Consider the following 17,713-nt stretch of genomic DNA (forward strand, 5'->3'; position numbering starts at 1 on the left):
TTCCTAGGCGTGGAAGCGGAGAGCGGAGAGAGGAACGCGGAGAGCAGAAATGATATTAACATGGTGTTCCGCTCCGCTTCTAGGAAAACAGTAACATTAAATTACCAAGTGGACAAGTGGAGTCCGCTCTCAGCGTTCCTCTCTCCGCTCTCCACTTCCGCGCTTAGAAAAACCCGGCCTAAGGAAGTTATGTTTTTACACTTTTATTGTTTGAAAAAAAATAATGTTCACTGTTTGAAAGTAATAACAGACAAAAAAATTTAATTTTCTCAAAAAGCCTGCTCAAAATTTTGAATTTGGCATTTTCAGAAAAAGAATATTTGTTGAAGAACTATACACATTCGAAAAACGTTTGAACGATAAGACTGATTAAAAGACTGATGATTGTATTTATTTATTTATTAGGATGCACTTGTGTTTAATTATAAGCTTAAATATAGTTGTTTAGGATTTTACAGTTGTTTAGTTATTTGCATTTCCTGATTTGAGACCGTGAACAGGATGATATTTTATTGAGTCATTATGGTCCAATTTTGAGTCCTGATTGAGCAATATCGAGTAATGGGAACGTATGGGATTGTTATTGGGTTTTTAAATTTAAGGAAATTAGTGTTTTCAAGTTTCTACCCTTAATGCCCAGTGTTGACCGCCATCATGTAGAGCTTTTGCATATTAAGAATTTTTTATATTGAGACATTTTTATTCAATTGAAAAACACAAAAAATAAAAAAAAAAAAACTGTACTTTTAGAGATTGTAAGTAATTCTTATCAAGGAAAGGAAAACTGTTTAAGTGGGCTATCTACAACTTAACAAGTTTAAGTTATAGATATGTTTTGATCAAATTTAACAAATTCACTAATCTAAATACTATACTATTCCCCGTATCAGCAAACCTAAGTACTCGTTAAATTTAATATTACTTGAATACATTTTTAATATGATTTGTTTATGGAATTATTGTGAAAATCCAATCAAATGGATTAACATTTGCTGAGTCTGCAGGATTGCTGCTTTGGGCGCATTTGACTATATTTACTTCAAAAAAGTTCGCAAACCTTTGACAAACCCCAGTTTGCAGGAGTTGTTTGTGTACAACAACGCCTGGAGCTTGTTTCTTGTTTCTTGTTGGAGTGTGATTCAATCCATAACACAACCATGACTAAGGTAGCCCAATTAACGCCTTTTACGACGGGAGTGATTTGGTTTAATGGTAGAGCTCGGGACTTAAGTCCCCAAGGTCCCGGGTTCAAATCCCGTCGATGACCAATGGATCTAAGTGATAATGCCCCCCTGACCTAGCCTAAAGTAATGTAGAAAACATGAGCTAGAACCTAAAGGATCTAAAAACCCCTTTTACGACGCACTATGTACATTAAGTTATAATTGAAGTTATGTATTGAGGAAAATGTTTACAAAACCTCTACGATTCTATCGCATTCCAAAAGCGATGCGTGAGCGTGGACAGGCCACGGAACTGGTTACACACGGCACAATTCCTGCGGACATTTGACCATATCTCTTCTGCGCCTACTTTCCACGCTGTTTTGCATTGGCCTATGGCAAGATGCGCTGGGGACGCTTTCAGCAACAGCGCACCGCACCGCCGGGTTCCCATAGCAAGGCACGACTCACAACAGAGGGGTAGAGACAATGCTCGCCATACTCATACTCATCTGTTAATTCTATGTCGTGTCACTTTTTGCACAATTATACTGAGTCATTGTACATCTATGTTTTGTGTTTGTAAACACAAACCACTTACTAGTTGTGTCAGTTGGAATGGATTTATGTTACACAATATTATGATCGTTTTGCTATGTAAAAGCAAATAACAAGGAACATAAGAAATACTAGTTAGTTGTTTATCTGAGTAATGTTAGCTTTTTAGCTGGTTAATTGACTATAGTCTGCATGATGGAACCGGTCTCCTAGGGGCTGGAACCATTAGCCAGTCTTCGGGTGGACGGAAGTTCAGGAGACAAGTTCCGTCATAAAGAGTATAGATGTAGCTCAAGTAATCAATTGGCTGCCGAGTCGTTTCTGAGATGAAACAGTAGCTTTTGGTTTGAATCTGCACACTGTCCTTGATCTTTGGGTTTATAATAGGCAGTCTATATTAATTTCGGTAACAGCTGATTTAACAGGTCCATTTAAATAGTAATCTACCTATCTATATATTAATAGGCAAGCATGTTTCATTAAAACCTTTTTTCTCAGCTCGTGTGCATCGCAGGGAAAATCTACGCATACCGTTAGAAAGATATTTGCCTGAAGATGTGCAGAACCCTTTTATAAATTAAAACAGGCTCAAAAATATGCACAAAATTTAATTAAAAAAAAAATAACAATTACCTTATAAACAGAAAATAAAACAAATGGAAGAAATTAAAATCATATGTTTTATTTACAGCGTGGGGTGAACATATAGAAGTCTATACATTACATATTTTTGGTCGAGTTTTCGACCACTGGATGACCTCTAGTATTAATAAAATCATGTTTACTTACGCGCCAGTGACATCATTTGTTTATGTTTATGATGCATAATCGTGGATACACCTTCTTCTAAGGGCACGGACCACGAATACTAGAAACGGACATAGTTAAGTGTTGTATTTAATCAGACTTAAATATTAAATATGCATCAGCTGTTACTTTTGTTTTATTTTTTTAGTTAGTTTGTTTACTTGTTTCCGAGTTAATAATATAAGATGTTTACTATTAAGTTAATAGTTTTGATAATACAAATAAATAAATAAATAAATACCACGCAAAAGCATATGAGATTGTCATTTTAAAGCAATAAGTATGATTGAGATTTGCCTGTATAATCCATAGTTACTTTTTATGTTTGTTCCATTTGCGAAGCTATCTAAAGGAGCCAAAAACCATCCACTGACCAATTTTAAAGGTAACCAATTTTTTACCCACCCACTACCCGCATGTCGCCTAGGCCCACTTCTGGGTGTGTGTTCCTTTCTCTGAATTATCTCCAAATTCCCAGCCAGGAGTGTTTATGGTTTCCGTCACGAGTTGCTCCTGAGGTCCCGGGGCCAGCCAAGTGACGAAGAGATCCCGAAGGTAGCAATTAGACGATCTCTGGAGAAACGGCAAACTACTCCGTGTGGGGCGCCTGGCGCGTTCACATGCCAATTACCGTGGTATCGGCTCACAGTAGCTTCCCATTGTACTGTCTACATGTTGTTAGATGTGTCTGGGACGGGTCTACCACAGTGTCATTATTGTGAACAAGGATGCTTACCTTCCCACCACAGCAAACCTGCAAAGCGAATATCCATTTGCCTGATTTGATTTTCCCTTAAATCTATGTTTAATTAATGGTAACATTAGGTTTAACAAGTACCCAGGTTTGCTGCTACACGGAGTGTAGTAAAGTGTGTTTATTGTGAAATATTAATAGCTTAGTATAAAATAAATCAATTTGCTAAGTTTGAACAAAATATATACATGAACAAGAAAACTACAACAGTTTAATCTATAAGAATAACATGGGAATTTACCGTGTTTTGGAATTTTTTCCATAAGCATTTAGCGCATGAAAACACTTAAATTAATTAAATATTTTTTTTAAGCTTCACAAAATGGCTTGAAAAGAAATTGCAAAATTTTATATTTTGAGGGTTAAAATGGGAAACCCTAATTTTTACCCCATAAAACCAGCCATAAAACCCTGTTCCCATCGTCCGATCTTACTGGTTTGCGAACTCATTCAAGTTTATCCCGCCATTCTCCTTCAAGCCAAATTTCATCAAAATCGGACAAAAGTTATTTAAGTTATCGCGTTCACAGACACACACACACATATGGTACATATATAAACATTTGAACGTTAGTGTTAAATTGGTCCCGGGTCCAGGTCTTTACGTGCCACCTACGGTAATAGCTACTTCCCTATAGGGAAATTCGCTAAAAGTACAACCGCACTAATCCGGTATACTGTGGTCATGCACATTCAATGGCCTGGTATTACTCTTAAGGGATTTTCGCAGTAAAATGATCAGATAAGTGTTGATAACTTCTCCATTTTAGTAGTAGCATTGTAGTAGGCATACTCCAGTAAGCGTTGCAATAACCTTTTTAGACTGTGAACAGTAATCCGGTATTCTCTATGCTCTCTGTAGTCCCAAACGTTACTGACTTGTGTTTTCTGTAGTATGTTCTATAGTAGTCGACTATTAACACTGAATAAAATTATAAATAAGCACTTAGTTAATTATGGAAATAAATGTTACATTCTTAATAGTCTAAATAGTTTTTAAATTAATAAAATGTTTTGAGGGACAATTTAATTGTCTAGCTATGCTGTTGAGTAGTAATAGTGCTAAAAAAAACCCTTCAAATCTGAAGGTCACTGGTTCGATTCCTGTGATATCGTAACTGGACCCAGATTCCAATTGTTTTTGTGCCTCAACTAAAAATGCTATTTATCAAAACGTCCGAAAAGTCTACGTTACATGGTAAAAAGACCAGAGTTTGGATCGTTCCCTTAAAAAACTAAAAAAATGCCAAATGCGTAATAAAACCAAAAAATGTTTAAAATTTGTGTAAATATTCATGCATAGTATTTAAGAAACTGATCCGTCAATCTCCTCTAAACAGATTTTTGATTTATGATAAACAATATTTATGGTAGCATTGAATAAATAACTTACTTATCCTACTACTATTATAAATGAGAAAGTTTGGATGTTTGGATGTATGGATGTATGGATGTATGGATGTATGGATGTATGGATGTGACAAGTGAACGCGAAAAATACTGGTCGGATTGGGCTGAAATTTGGCATGATGATAGCTCAAATTCCCGATTAACATATAGGCATATTCTTATTTCAAAAATCCTTTCGGGCTCCGCCCCAGTGGCTCTGGAGTTTCCCTTGTTAACCTTATGAGAAATGGAATTATTGAATCTTAACAGCTGTTTCAATTAAACAAGTTGGTTCTGTTCTATGATGTTCAATAGCATTAAAGTTACTAGGATTACCAACAGGGTGCAGCTCTATTATTTATTTTACATTTATGACAACAGCTAATTTGCAACCAAAAGGTGAGTGAGCGTAGCGAACGAACTTCAACCTGGAGGCGAGTTAGCGTAGCGAACGAGCTAACCTGAAGGCAAGTGAGCGCAGCGAACGAGCTCCAACCTAAAGGTGAGTGAGCGTAGCGCACAAACATCAACCAGGACGTGATTGAACCATGCGAACGAGATAATCTTGAAAATTAAGAAGTTAAACTGGGCAAAGCCCGCGGGCTACAGCTAGTTGATAAATAAAATGCAATGTTGTTTATTTATTCTATGATGGTAGTCTCTATCTAAGGATGTATACAAATAGTTCCTAATCGCTTCTTACCCTATCTTTCACTCTTATTTTACCGCTTCCTATATACCAAAACCTTTTCCTGAAAACGAAAGTGTTCGACTTCCTAGTGGACCTAGGGACTGGACATCGGACGTCCTCGTCACGGCGACCGCGGCCAGCGAAAGGAAAAGTGACTTTCTCTGGAGCCGATAGAGAAACTGTAACACCATCAGATATGACGAAACGCGGCTATACTGGCCGTCCAGGGGGCGGGGGGTGGGTTATGTAAAGGTAATGTTTTGACTGCAGTGGAACTGACCAGTCAGGCTAGGCAAAGCTGGTTGTACTGCACTAAGAAAGTGCATTTAGGAATTAGCTGAAAGTACTTCATAACTGGCCGCTTTATAGTTCACCAAATAGGGAGTAAAGTTTGCTGGTGTGTAGTCATATTTTGACCACATTACGTTTCGGAAGGTAAGGAAACTCCTCGTGTTTTTAAGTGACTAACTTAACCTGAATTTTACCTTACTAAACTATCCAACATAATCTACATAAAAACACTAGTTAGGGTTAGGTTGGATAGGGTAGTTGATTGACAGTTAGTCACTTGAAAACGGAAAACGGAACTTGGAAACGTAATGTAATCAAATCACTTAGCGTAGGAGTCCATAAACAAACATTTAAAAAGGAGTCGATTTATGAGTTTTCAACAGTGGATGTTAAACAAGTCATTATTCTAACCTATTTTGAAACTATTCTAAACAATTTAAACTTAACTACTGTAAATATACGGAATTGCGGTACAACTAAATAATAGACTTAAACTTGTAAAATCTTCATAAAGAGAAATACATCTTTAAGGCACTTGAACCTGGCACTTAAACAAACGTTACCACCCGATACGCATTACATGATACACTCTTCAAAACAGGCTGCAGACATCAGTAATTTCAGGATGAAAAGTCTACTTGCACAATTCGATTATTCAAAGCCACTAAAGTCCAAGCTATCATCTGCTGTAATACTACCATTTATTTACGGTACTATCTATCGAATATCGGATACTCGTACTTAAGCTATCGGATACTCGGATAGTAGCCGAGGTCGAGCCTGTATCTCGCGGTGCCATCTTAATGAAGCCAATGATAATATCGGCGACACGGCGAACTCTGGCCTACGACACACATCGACTACATGGGGAAGCGTCCATCGCGCATGGTCGTAAATTTGGTCCTAATTTGCTTTACACAGAATGCATTTTCCTGCAAGGCTATATCTCAAAGAAATGACATTTTAAATTGCAACTCGAGAGTTCATTCGAGAATGAAGTTAGAACATCTTTTCTCTACTCAAGTATTCAATAATTTTGTAATTAGTAAACAAAGGGGATATTATCAAAGATTTTTTTCTATCCATATACGTCTACTATACTGGCATAACTCATTAGTCGAGGAGTACATAAACATAATTTAATATATGTTATTATGAAAATTTCCTTAATGTAAAAGGGTGCCTTAGACCGTTAGTGTATCCCACCTACTTACAAGTTGCCTTGTTAGAAAATACATTGATATTGTGTTGTATACTTGATATTAAGTGTGTATCAAGTAATTTACTGTCACAGGGGAAAATCCAAGTATGAATGGAGATGAGTGTATGATGAGTGGCGCAAGACTGACCTGTTCCTTAGACACAGCTGTTAAAAAAGTCCATATACAGCTAATGGCAACTAACTAAGGGACCTACAGCTTATAGTGGAATCTGAACCACATTTTTGCCTTGTGATTATCGAATTTGTCTAATTACCAGGATAGTACTGCGTGCAGTCGTAGTACTCACTAGTGTGGACGTTGATCCACACCAGGGAGTATCGCATCCACGGTGCATACATATAAATATCCCCAATAAAAGAATAAAATTTCTCGTAATGGTTCGATATGCAACTTTAATCTAATACATTATTATTAAATTATAATTACCTTCCACCACTGCATTATGACACATAACTACAGTCGGGTGTAATTCTAGTTTTCCAACATTTCAACTATTATTGAATTGCCTTCTTCAGATTTGGATGTTGCATCGTATAACCCTTTTCAACAGCCATATAATTAACTCTGTTTAAAATGCTAAAGACTTAGTGATAATTATGAGGAAATATTTCTCCATCGTAAAATTATTTTGCATAATTCGCTAATCTGCATGCGAGAAGCAAGCAGGCTACAAAGAATAACGTATAAACCAAAAGTAATCACCACTAAGAATTCCCGTTTCGCCATTTAGTATTAAGATATCCCCTTACCAGTGTCTTAAAGTCTTAAGCCATTAACCATACAATCGGTGTTTTCTAGAAGTTCTCGTCGCGGGCGCCAGACGGACCAACCGCTGGAAAGTGGTTGTAGAAACGCTCGTCGATCACTGTAATTCGCACATTGTGAGCTAAACCAAACCACAGTGGTCAAGACGGTGGTCATCGCTGACCACACCTGGGGTAAAGGTCAATATAGTTGGTCCGGGTAATGCAGTGTTAACTGATGACGATGTGCAACTGATGTTTACACCTAGAGAGAGTTAAGTCTCAGAATAGCAAGTGTAGTGAAATGGGGAAGCGTAGATGTACATATTAATAGGCAAGCTGTTCCTTTAAAACCTTTTTTTCTCAGCTCGTGTGCAACGCAGGGAAAACCTACGCATACTGTTAGAAAGATATTTTCCTGTAGATGTGCAGAACCGCTTTATAAATTAAAATAAACTAAAATAAGCACAAGAATGAGTTTGAAATTTCAAAAAAAAATACATGGGCCCTATGGGTTGCCATGATGGTGCAGAAATAACAACGAAATACAAAACAAATTGAAGAAATTCCAATCACACGTTTTATTTACAGCGTGAGTTGAAAGAATAAAAGTCTGTACTTTTTGCCCAGTATTCGACCACCTGGACGTAATACAAATAGTTGACAGTGTAAAAACTGTTTGTATAGCATAGAGATTTGTAAAGGAATCGATTTCATTCTAAATTAGTTGGTATTGTTAGGTTTTAGCAAAAATTGCATTGTCAGAATTTTTGGCCAGCGTAGTACAACAAAAAAACAGTTTGAATTGAATAAATTAGGAATGTAAAAGAGATTAGTAATCTTGTAGAACAATTTACAGAAAAAATCAGAATCTGTCCGTCCAAATGTTTCTGTTAATTCAGAAAAATGTCCGAATCTGTAGCCACAAATAAAAACATCTGATACCAATAAGTGCTTTAGTTCAACAGAAAACACTATGGTTCAACTATATGGCTTACAAGCAATCGTATGTTATAGTAGCTGATGTACCATTGCTTTACAGCGGGAAGATGTACTAAAAAAACTAATCCAAACACTTGTTAAGTAGTTCGAATTTATGAACAAAAAGCCTCCAAATTTACACACAAAATTATAACCTACATTTTAGTTATAGCAAATGATAATGCTGTTACAATGATAATCTATCAATAATATTATTTTCATAGCTTACAATTGAAGAATCTTTGTTTATTTCCATAATCAATAGTTTTAGAATAAATAACCTATGACAATGTTTTGGACTAAAAAAGCCTACCACATAGTTTTGTAAAATATTTTATTAAACTTGTTTGGATCAGCTGTCTGAACTTTTGAAATAAGCATTTGTCAGTTCTGTTTGTTTACGTTGAAATGTCAAAGCAAAGGTAAACATAGTCAATTTTCTCATGCTTCCATGGAGACCAATTAATATTTATTTTTGGAAACCTCACCTAAAAACTTTGGACATCCAAGAGGCGTAGCCCGAGAGGAACTCAGGGAAATGAAGGGCCTATGACATTCCAAGGGTATGTGGACAATATTTGAGCTTAATTTTGACTGTATTGGTTTAGTATTTTAGTCCTGACAGCTGCCCAGACAGACACCACCTAAATCTTATAATAGTACAGATAGATATACTAACACAAATGAACGGAATCCCTAAACACCTAGACAATATGAAAGTTAGTGTACTTACTTATAAACTGAGTGCAGTAACGAGGTGGTTTTAAGATGCGTGTCTCCACGATAGCGACACACGCTGTATAAATAACGGACAATGCGCCAGTATAATGCAATGGTTACGACGTTACTGCCAATAAGGACAATTTGCATGCGTCTTCGGTTCGTATAGCTACGATAGAATAATAAATAGAGAACATTATGTATTTAACAATTTATCTTTTTAATTAACAGCTAGTAATGTTGTACGTTCCTTTTACCAGAAACGCATTGACTTGCTGAAAACTGTGTACTATGTATTTAGAATACGTTTTTGTACTGCTTTTAGCGAATTTCCCTATAGGGAAGTATAGCTATTACCGTAGGTCTCATGGTAAGACTTAGGCCCGGGACCGATTTACTTTTTCATTTTGATGTCCCCAGAGGCCAAAAACACCATTCGTTCTAATTTTTATATATATGTATATATATATATATATATAGATTTATATATATATGTGTCCGTGAACACGTTAACTTGAGTAATTTTTATCCGATTTTGATGAAATTTGGTTTGAAGGTGTAAGGCGGGATAAACTTGAATGAGTTCGTGATCCAGCATGATCGGACCATGGGAAGAGGGTTTTATGGGGTAAAAATTGGTTTTTCTCGCTTCTGACCCTCAAAACACAAAATTTCTCAATTTTTCTCTAAACCTTCTTAAAGAGCTTAAAAAAAAAACAATTCAGTATATCAAAGTGTTTTTGTACGGTTATTGGTTACGGAGAAAACTAAAAAATTGTAAATTTAAAATTCCCATGTTATTCTTATGGAGAATATTGTAAAATGTTGTAGTTTGCTTGTTTATGGATATCTTTTGATCAAACTTGGCAAATATATTCATTTTATACTAATCAATAATTATTTTACTTAAAACACACACTTTATTAGTTTCCTTGTAGCAGCAAACCTAGGTACTCGTTAAACCTAATGTTATTTAAATAGATCGATTGAAAATCAATTCAGCCAAATGGAAATTCGCTTAGACGGCAGGTTTGCTGCGGCGGGGGTATTATATTGTTTGATTCATCTGATTTTTATATCCCAGTATTAGGCCTAAATTTGAAGGATTGGAACTTACAAAGTAATTTTAATATGTGCGGAAAATAGTGTAATTGGATCAAAATTAAAATATTAATCAAAGTGACTGAGTATTCCAAACCGTTTTAAAAGGTTATTTAATCTTTGCCCATTGATATCTCATTACGATAGTAACTCTTGCTATATATACTATTAAACATTCCGTTGATTAAAACAAATCAACTAGATTTAAGAAGAGAAAAACATGAATGAATATAACCTTTTTAAAATGTAAGGGTACAATTCAAAAACTAAATTTTTTATAGGTCAGTATTTACATTGGGCACCATATTGGAAGATGAATTAAAAATAATCAGGTAAATATTTATTTTATATTTAGTATAAAGTTGTATACATCTAGCTAAGTGTTTATAATTTTTGTCTTATAAATTAGCTATTGGAAACTAAATAACACCTGAATACCAAAAATATTGTAAGTTTAAATCATTTTGTTCATGAAATACAGGACGTTTTTAACACAACCTAAATTACAAGTACAAAAATTCACTATTTAAGGTCAAAAGAAGATCATGAATGTTGGCAACCTTGCTCCTTTTGTCTTATTGTCCATCAGCTGATAAGCATTTTAGCATTGTTGTCTATGGCGTTTCGTTTTTTTATTGTTAATAAAACTGAACATGGTGTTTTCACAAGCTTAAAGAGTATGAATTGTCCAAGCATGCATTAATAAGCTATCCGTTTTATGCAAAGGCATTTTTGTAATCAAGCTCTTAGAGATTCAGTAACTTATACATCAACCAAAACTTTATATACTACAAAAACCAATAATGCAATACTTATGTTTTCCATAAATGAGTATTATTAGTCGTAAACATGGGTTGCGTTATAGAGAAAATCATTTTGAATCTTGTTCACAACATTTTACAAATAACACCAAACCGTGTAGAAATAAATGATAAAATGCATATCAGCTGATCGGTAATTAAGTAAAGGTAGCAAGGCTGCTAACATGTGAGCTTGTTTTGTCCCTAAACAGTATATCTCTGTACCACCCTGGCTTATTATGAAATAGTCTTAAAATACGAATTAATTTAAAATTTAAAAACAAATCGTATTTTGACAGTACAGTATACAATGTTATGACGGCACTCTATGCAATACCCGCCAAACAGCCGAGCCCCTAGATTGCCTATTCGAGCCTTGTATAAAGCTTGTATCTTAAGTAGTGATTTTAATAGAGTGTCTAATTGTTTGGCTGTTGGGCAGAAAAATAACAGTTGATATATTTATCACTAGCTTTGTCTAAGAAGGTTTTTAAAAATATTAAATTGACGTGAAGTCTTTCTTTATCGAATGCAATCATTACACAATGTTTTAGTTTTACGAAGTAAAAGTGGAACACAGTTTGTCGGAACCCCCTTTTATGCCAAGCCGAGGAAAGATTATATAAGGTAAAATAATATGATCATGTTTTATAATCCAAACAAATCACAAAAAATGGTTGTAAAATATTAAAATTTAAAGCTGTAAAATTTAAAAATTAAAGGGACTGATAACAATCTCTTTAAGTATACTTTTATTTACAAATTGTCAACACTATATTCTTGTAATTTTGTCAACATTAGTTTTTATAAGAAGGCATCAACATAATTTCTTCTATTAATTCTAGTAGTACTTAGCATTTTCTAACTATTTTGAAAAAATGTACACACTAGAGAAATAGGTCTATTATTTTACATGTCAGCTTAGTCACTACTCGGTTATTTTGAAATGTGACTATTTTATTCGACCACTCCAGTACGAGTCGAGTGATGTATTTAAGTTCTCTCCAATCCAGTTAAACTAGTCTTTGAAATATAGATGGAATAGCTAGGGAATAAATTATTTTTACATTTCTCTAGTGTAGTCAGTTAAGTGCTGTTTTTTTAGACTCAGTTGTTTTGAGTTTGGTTTATGCAATCACTCCAGTCTTCTCCAGTGATACTACTTCACGTTCCCTCCAGCCCAGTCCAGTCAGACTGAAACTGTGAGAAGGTGGACAACAGAAGTAAGAGTGAGTCATGTGAATTACTGTTCGCGGCATCTACAGAAGACACTACAGACGAGATAGACGTAATGTACTGCAGTGTGTGGTCATGTCCAAGAGTATCTGCTACATTATGGGTTTTCTATTGTTTTCACTCATTCATATCCCGTCTGTTTTATCATATCTGTCAAGACTATTTATTAACATTCCACCGTATAAATTGTCAACGTAAATATCTTGGTTTGCTGAAACTAGTGTTTTTGATTAGATCAACTCCCTATAGAGTGCCAAAGAATGTATGCCATATACGTCATAGAGTTTAGTGTTATGCGTGTGTACAGGTTTTATGTGAGGTACTCATTTTTTTTAAATATATTTGAAAAATGAGTTTAAAATATATAAATAGCTATTTGCGTAACTAGAGGGCGAAGTAGCAGCAAAGGCAATTTGTACATCATATTTTTCCTACAGTTATTATAAAGCATAAAAGTTATTAGTCTTTCATACACTGAACGTTTAAGGTTAGGTTAAATCCAAGCGTTGAACGAAATGGGAAACATTGCAACAGCTGATCGTAGTCGTAGTATATTTAAGCGTTGCCAACCTATTTTCTAGCGTCTACGGATTACGTGCATAATAAATGCACGCTGTTTTGTGTTTTTTTTTTTATAAAAAAGAGGTTGGCGGCCTCCTTTAACCTTGCATTTGTCCGTCCACATAGACTACAGATCTGTGCGTGGAACGTATCCAGCAAACTCAACCAAACTCAGAAAGGGGTGAGCCGGTACAGTACAAAGGTTTGGTTGGAATACTGGTGTGCGACAAGTAAAAAAGTGTGCGGCAAAGTAAGTAAATGCAGAGATTAGCAGCTTTCTGTACTATAATCAGTGCAAGGAAGCCCACTTTGTCGGGTGACTGTAGGAAAATTTTATTTAATGGGATATAATGAATCTTTGATTTTTAAATAGAATTTTTGTTTTTATGAATCGGTCACACGCCATAGTCAACAGGTTAACCATAACGATGGTAATAATCTTTTAGCGCAATGCAACTCAGCTGTGATTTCACTTATATGCGTGAAGATAATTAATTTTAATAGTCTGAGTTACATCAATATAACATTCCAATATTACCTCCTTGACCATCTTTGGCGAAACTTCATTAGGCGTTTTACTCAGCGCCATTGCCTCTTCACTGTTTTATCGTCTGAAGTTCAGTGCTATGTCTATCAGTGACCTACTGAATTAGTCTTTCCATTGCTTGGTCTGACCTATGTTCTTATTTCTGAGGATTTACAAGTAGTGACTCTTTATTATTTAATGTTTCTCTCTCACTAATATAAATTGTTTGACAGCTAACTGTAACAATGTTTGGGTTTTAAAAACTTTAGACTTTAATTTCGTATTACTTTTCCACCCATCCTGATCATGGATAGGGCGAGATATTTTCACCAATACTACATTTCAAAGAAAACCATCTTGTCTACGAGTTTAAAGCTATTATAATATGTATCCAATCCCAATTGTACTGGGGACATTTTTCGACGATGGGTACGTATATTGATCCTAGTTAAACTTTTAGAGTTTTCCAAAGAGCAGTATGTTGAATATTGGAATGTAGGCCTAATATTTATTAAAATCAATTCAAACACGAGCTACAGTTTTGATTTTGGGATTGAATTTTGTGTTTGAATTACCTTAATCAAACTAAAATTTCCCTAAGAAGACATCACCGCCACCAACCTGTGCTCATCTTCCACTTGAAATTAATACTTTAAAACTTTTAATCCTTTTCTTTGAAATGATGACCATAAAAGGAAGGTATTTTAAGCCAAGTATGGATGGAGATGAGTGTAGAATGAGTAGCGCGATCTTGTAGTCTTGTTAGTGACTAAGGCTAGGTTATATTCCCTAGACACAGCTGTTAATTAATAGATCCATGTTTGCCTCCTGGATTGATTAATAATAATAATAATAGGTTAAATACCTTGTATACGTCCTCAATCCAAGTCGTCTTTTACAATGACTATAGTTTCGGGGCCAACAGCCCCATTGTCAAATTTTCTGTCTTGTTAATTACTGTTTATAGCATTGGTCACCGTTGAAGTTTACATATACACATACACTGACACACGAAACATTTATATTTACACGTAACATTGAAAAATTATACTTTTGTTTAGGCCGGCCAAAAGTATAATTTTTCAATGTTACGTGTAAATATAAATGTTTCGTGTGTCAGTGTATGTGTATATGTAAACTTCAACGGTGACCAATGCTATAAACAGTAATTAACAAGACAGAAAATTTGACAATGGGGCTGTTGGCCTCGAAACTATAGTCATTGTAAAAGACGACTTGGATTGAGGACGTATACAAGGTATTTAACCTATTATTATTATTGTTAATTAATAGCCCATACAGCTAATGTCAACTAAGGGACCTACAGTTTATAGTGGAATCCGAACTGCATTTTTACATTGGTATTAACGAATTGGTCCAATTATCAGGATAGTAATGCGGACAGTCGTAGTACTCACTAGTGCGTACGTTAATCCACACCAGTGAGTATGTCACCCACAGTGTATGCCTATAAATATCCACAATTCGTGACCTCGTAGTAGCTGGATTACAGTACGACAGTGTAAACAATTCAAAGACTTGTTACAAAGTCAGAGCTCAAACTAAAACATCCAGACAATATTTAAACTCCAGAAGCTGTAGCCTGAACGTCACACTGAGTTGAGTTGACAGTCATGGCGAGTTTGACTCGCAAAACTCGAACTCAGAACCAGTTCGCGGCTGATCTCTCAATCGCGGGGATCAAACTTGTCAACCTCAATCCCACTGAACGGTGACACGAAGCGGTTAGATGACTTTATGGTGTTGTACTGCAGTCAGGTGGCTTCTGTTTTATAATCTGAGCACATCTCTTGAATATCTTGACGCTGAAATACAAAGTCCTTGGCAATTCTGACTTTGAGGCTTGAGTTCTGTCAGTACAAAATGATTATCAATATTGGCGTGAATGATTTGAGTATAAGGCACGATATAAGGTTTTTTTAGGGTACCTTATACGTTGTGGATGGTGTTTTCTGTAGATTCAATTGGATTTTTTATGATACATAATAGTAAATCAACCAAATACTAAGATAATACTGTATTAAAAATCTGTATTATAATCAACTAAACAAATAATATTTTTGCACTTTTCTTTTTCGCAAATAAACCTTTTCATTGAGCAATTACGAAGCTAAACCTCGCTTTCACCACTAGAAAAGAATAGTTGACATATAAATCAAAAAAGTATAAACAAATAGCATCTATACTTTAAAGAAGTATATATTTACTTGTGGCACGACCCAACTGAAGCTGTTTACACCCAAACACACTAGAGAGTTGTATGTGAAAGGTATCAAGACACAAACACTATAAGACTCTTATGTTAACACGACTCACACAATCTTAGTCGTGACAGTCCATATAGAGACTGGAGACTTGAGCGGGTGGTAGTACTGATGGCGCATGGTCTCTACGGTCCACTCATCACTATTTCAAATATTGTCGTGTTCTTGGCTCAACTCCTGATGACGGAGTTAGATTGCAGATGTCAAAACTTCCTGAACAATTTTGATTTGTATTCAGTTGTGGAAAATATTCCTTTAGTGATACACAAACAAAACACTTCTCTAGTAAAACATTGCAGCACTGTAATGATGTGTTGAAGGTTGAGATAAAACTTTTAGATCATTGGGATTTTTCAGAATATTTTGAGTAAGACATAGGTACAATTGTATCCATTCCTAAGACACAAATTAGAAAACATTGTAAGAACAACTGCACAGGTTACAGTAGATACTTTAATATAGTCTTAATATTAAGTTAATTAATTATAACTGGGCAATCTTGGTTTTCAACGGGAACCGGAGTTTTGCCAACGGGTGTCAGGTAGATGGGGGGGATGCCTTCGGCCACCTCTTGGTGCGGAGATTTGCCAACGGTGGTGGTGGGAGAAAGAGTGTGACGGAGGGAAGGAGAGCGATTGTCAGGGTTGTCTACGCTTGGCAGTTATGCGCTTGTCGCAGTGGGTTAGATTAGGTTAGGTTAGGTTAGGTTAGGTTAGGTTAGGTTAGGTTAGGTTAGGTTAGGTTAGGTTAGGTTAGGTTAGGTTAGGTTAAAAATTCAATACATATCCTTTCACAGTCAGAAGTGCATAACTCCATTACTTTGAACACAGTCAGCATCCTGCCTGGTTTGTCCACCCCTTGCGGAAGCCACCCTCACGGTCACGTGTAATCTCTCTCTCTCCTCCTCCCCCTCTCGCGCAACCCACAACCGTTGGCAAAACTCCGCAGTATGTGGAATTCATGGATGGGGACCCTTTCTACCTGATACCCGTTGGCATAACTCCTACACTCGTTTTCAACCATCCTTAAAAAATGTTTAGTGTCAACGGATATATACAGTTTAGATTGAACTATAGTTATATAAAACAAAAAAATATTTTAAAGAAATTTAAGTTGTCTTTAAAGGTGACTTTTTAGTTGTGCTTTAAGGAATGTACAAATGTACTCGTAATATATTTTATACAATAGATTAATAAAAAGTTGTTTTTGCATTAAATATATGCACTAACAATGATAATGAAAATGAAGTAAAATTCTAAAATTATTTGTTATAAAATTCAAAATATTTAGCCCGATAAGTTAAATGAAACCAGCCTTGCATTTAGTAAAAGACAACATTTTCCTTACTTGAATCTCCCTCTAAAAAAATATTTTGTAATTATATTGACGTACAGTTTATGATTATATTTTTCTGATTTGCTTTCCCTTAACTTACAGTATTTATTATATTCGCTGAACAACGCAAACATTTAAAATACTAATCAAAAAGTCATAGGCCTATCTCTTAACTTTTAACATATTCATGCAAATAATCGAATAAGATAGTTGTAGGAATTTCTTCCTTAGCCATACTTCATTTGGTTTTCCACTGACTACTGTAGCTTTGAATTCAACCATTACTTAAAAAGCACTCTCATAATGCAATATCCTCCGAGTCAACGGTTTGTAAGTCAATTACAAATACACGTGCCAAAGCGCACAGCTTCATTTAAAAAATGATACGTTTGGAGAAAAGAGGTGAAAAATTAGGAGGTCGACCTTTAATGGCGGGAGGGGGCGAATGGCGACGGAAATGAAAAACACAATTATTTGGAGAGCAGAGAAACTGGGGCTAATAACTCCCGCGAAAAACACCGCTGTCACTGAGACGGACATTTGATCTTT

This window comes from Macrosteles quadrilineatus, unplaced genomic scaffold, assembly GCF_028750875.1.
Source record: "Macrosteles quadrilineatus isolate MER2022 unplaced genomic scaffold, UCM_ALF_1.0 Scaffold_21__1_contigs__length_2333173, whole genome shotgun sequence".
Lineage (NCBI taxonomy): Eukaryota > Metazoa > Arthropoda > Insecta > Hemiptera > Cicadellidae > Macrosteles > Macrosteles quadrilineatus.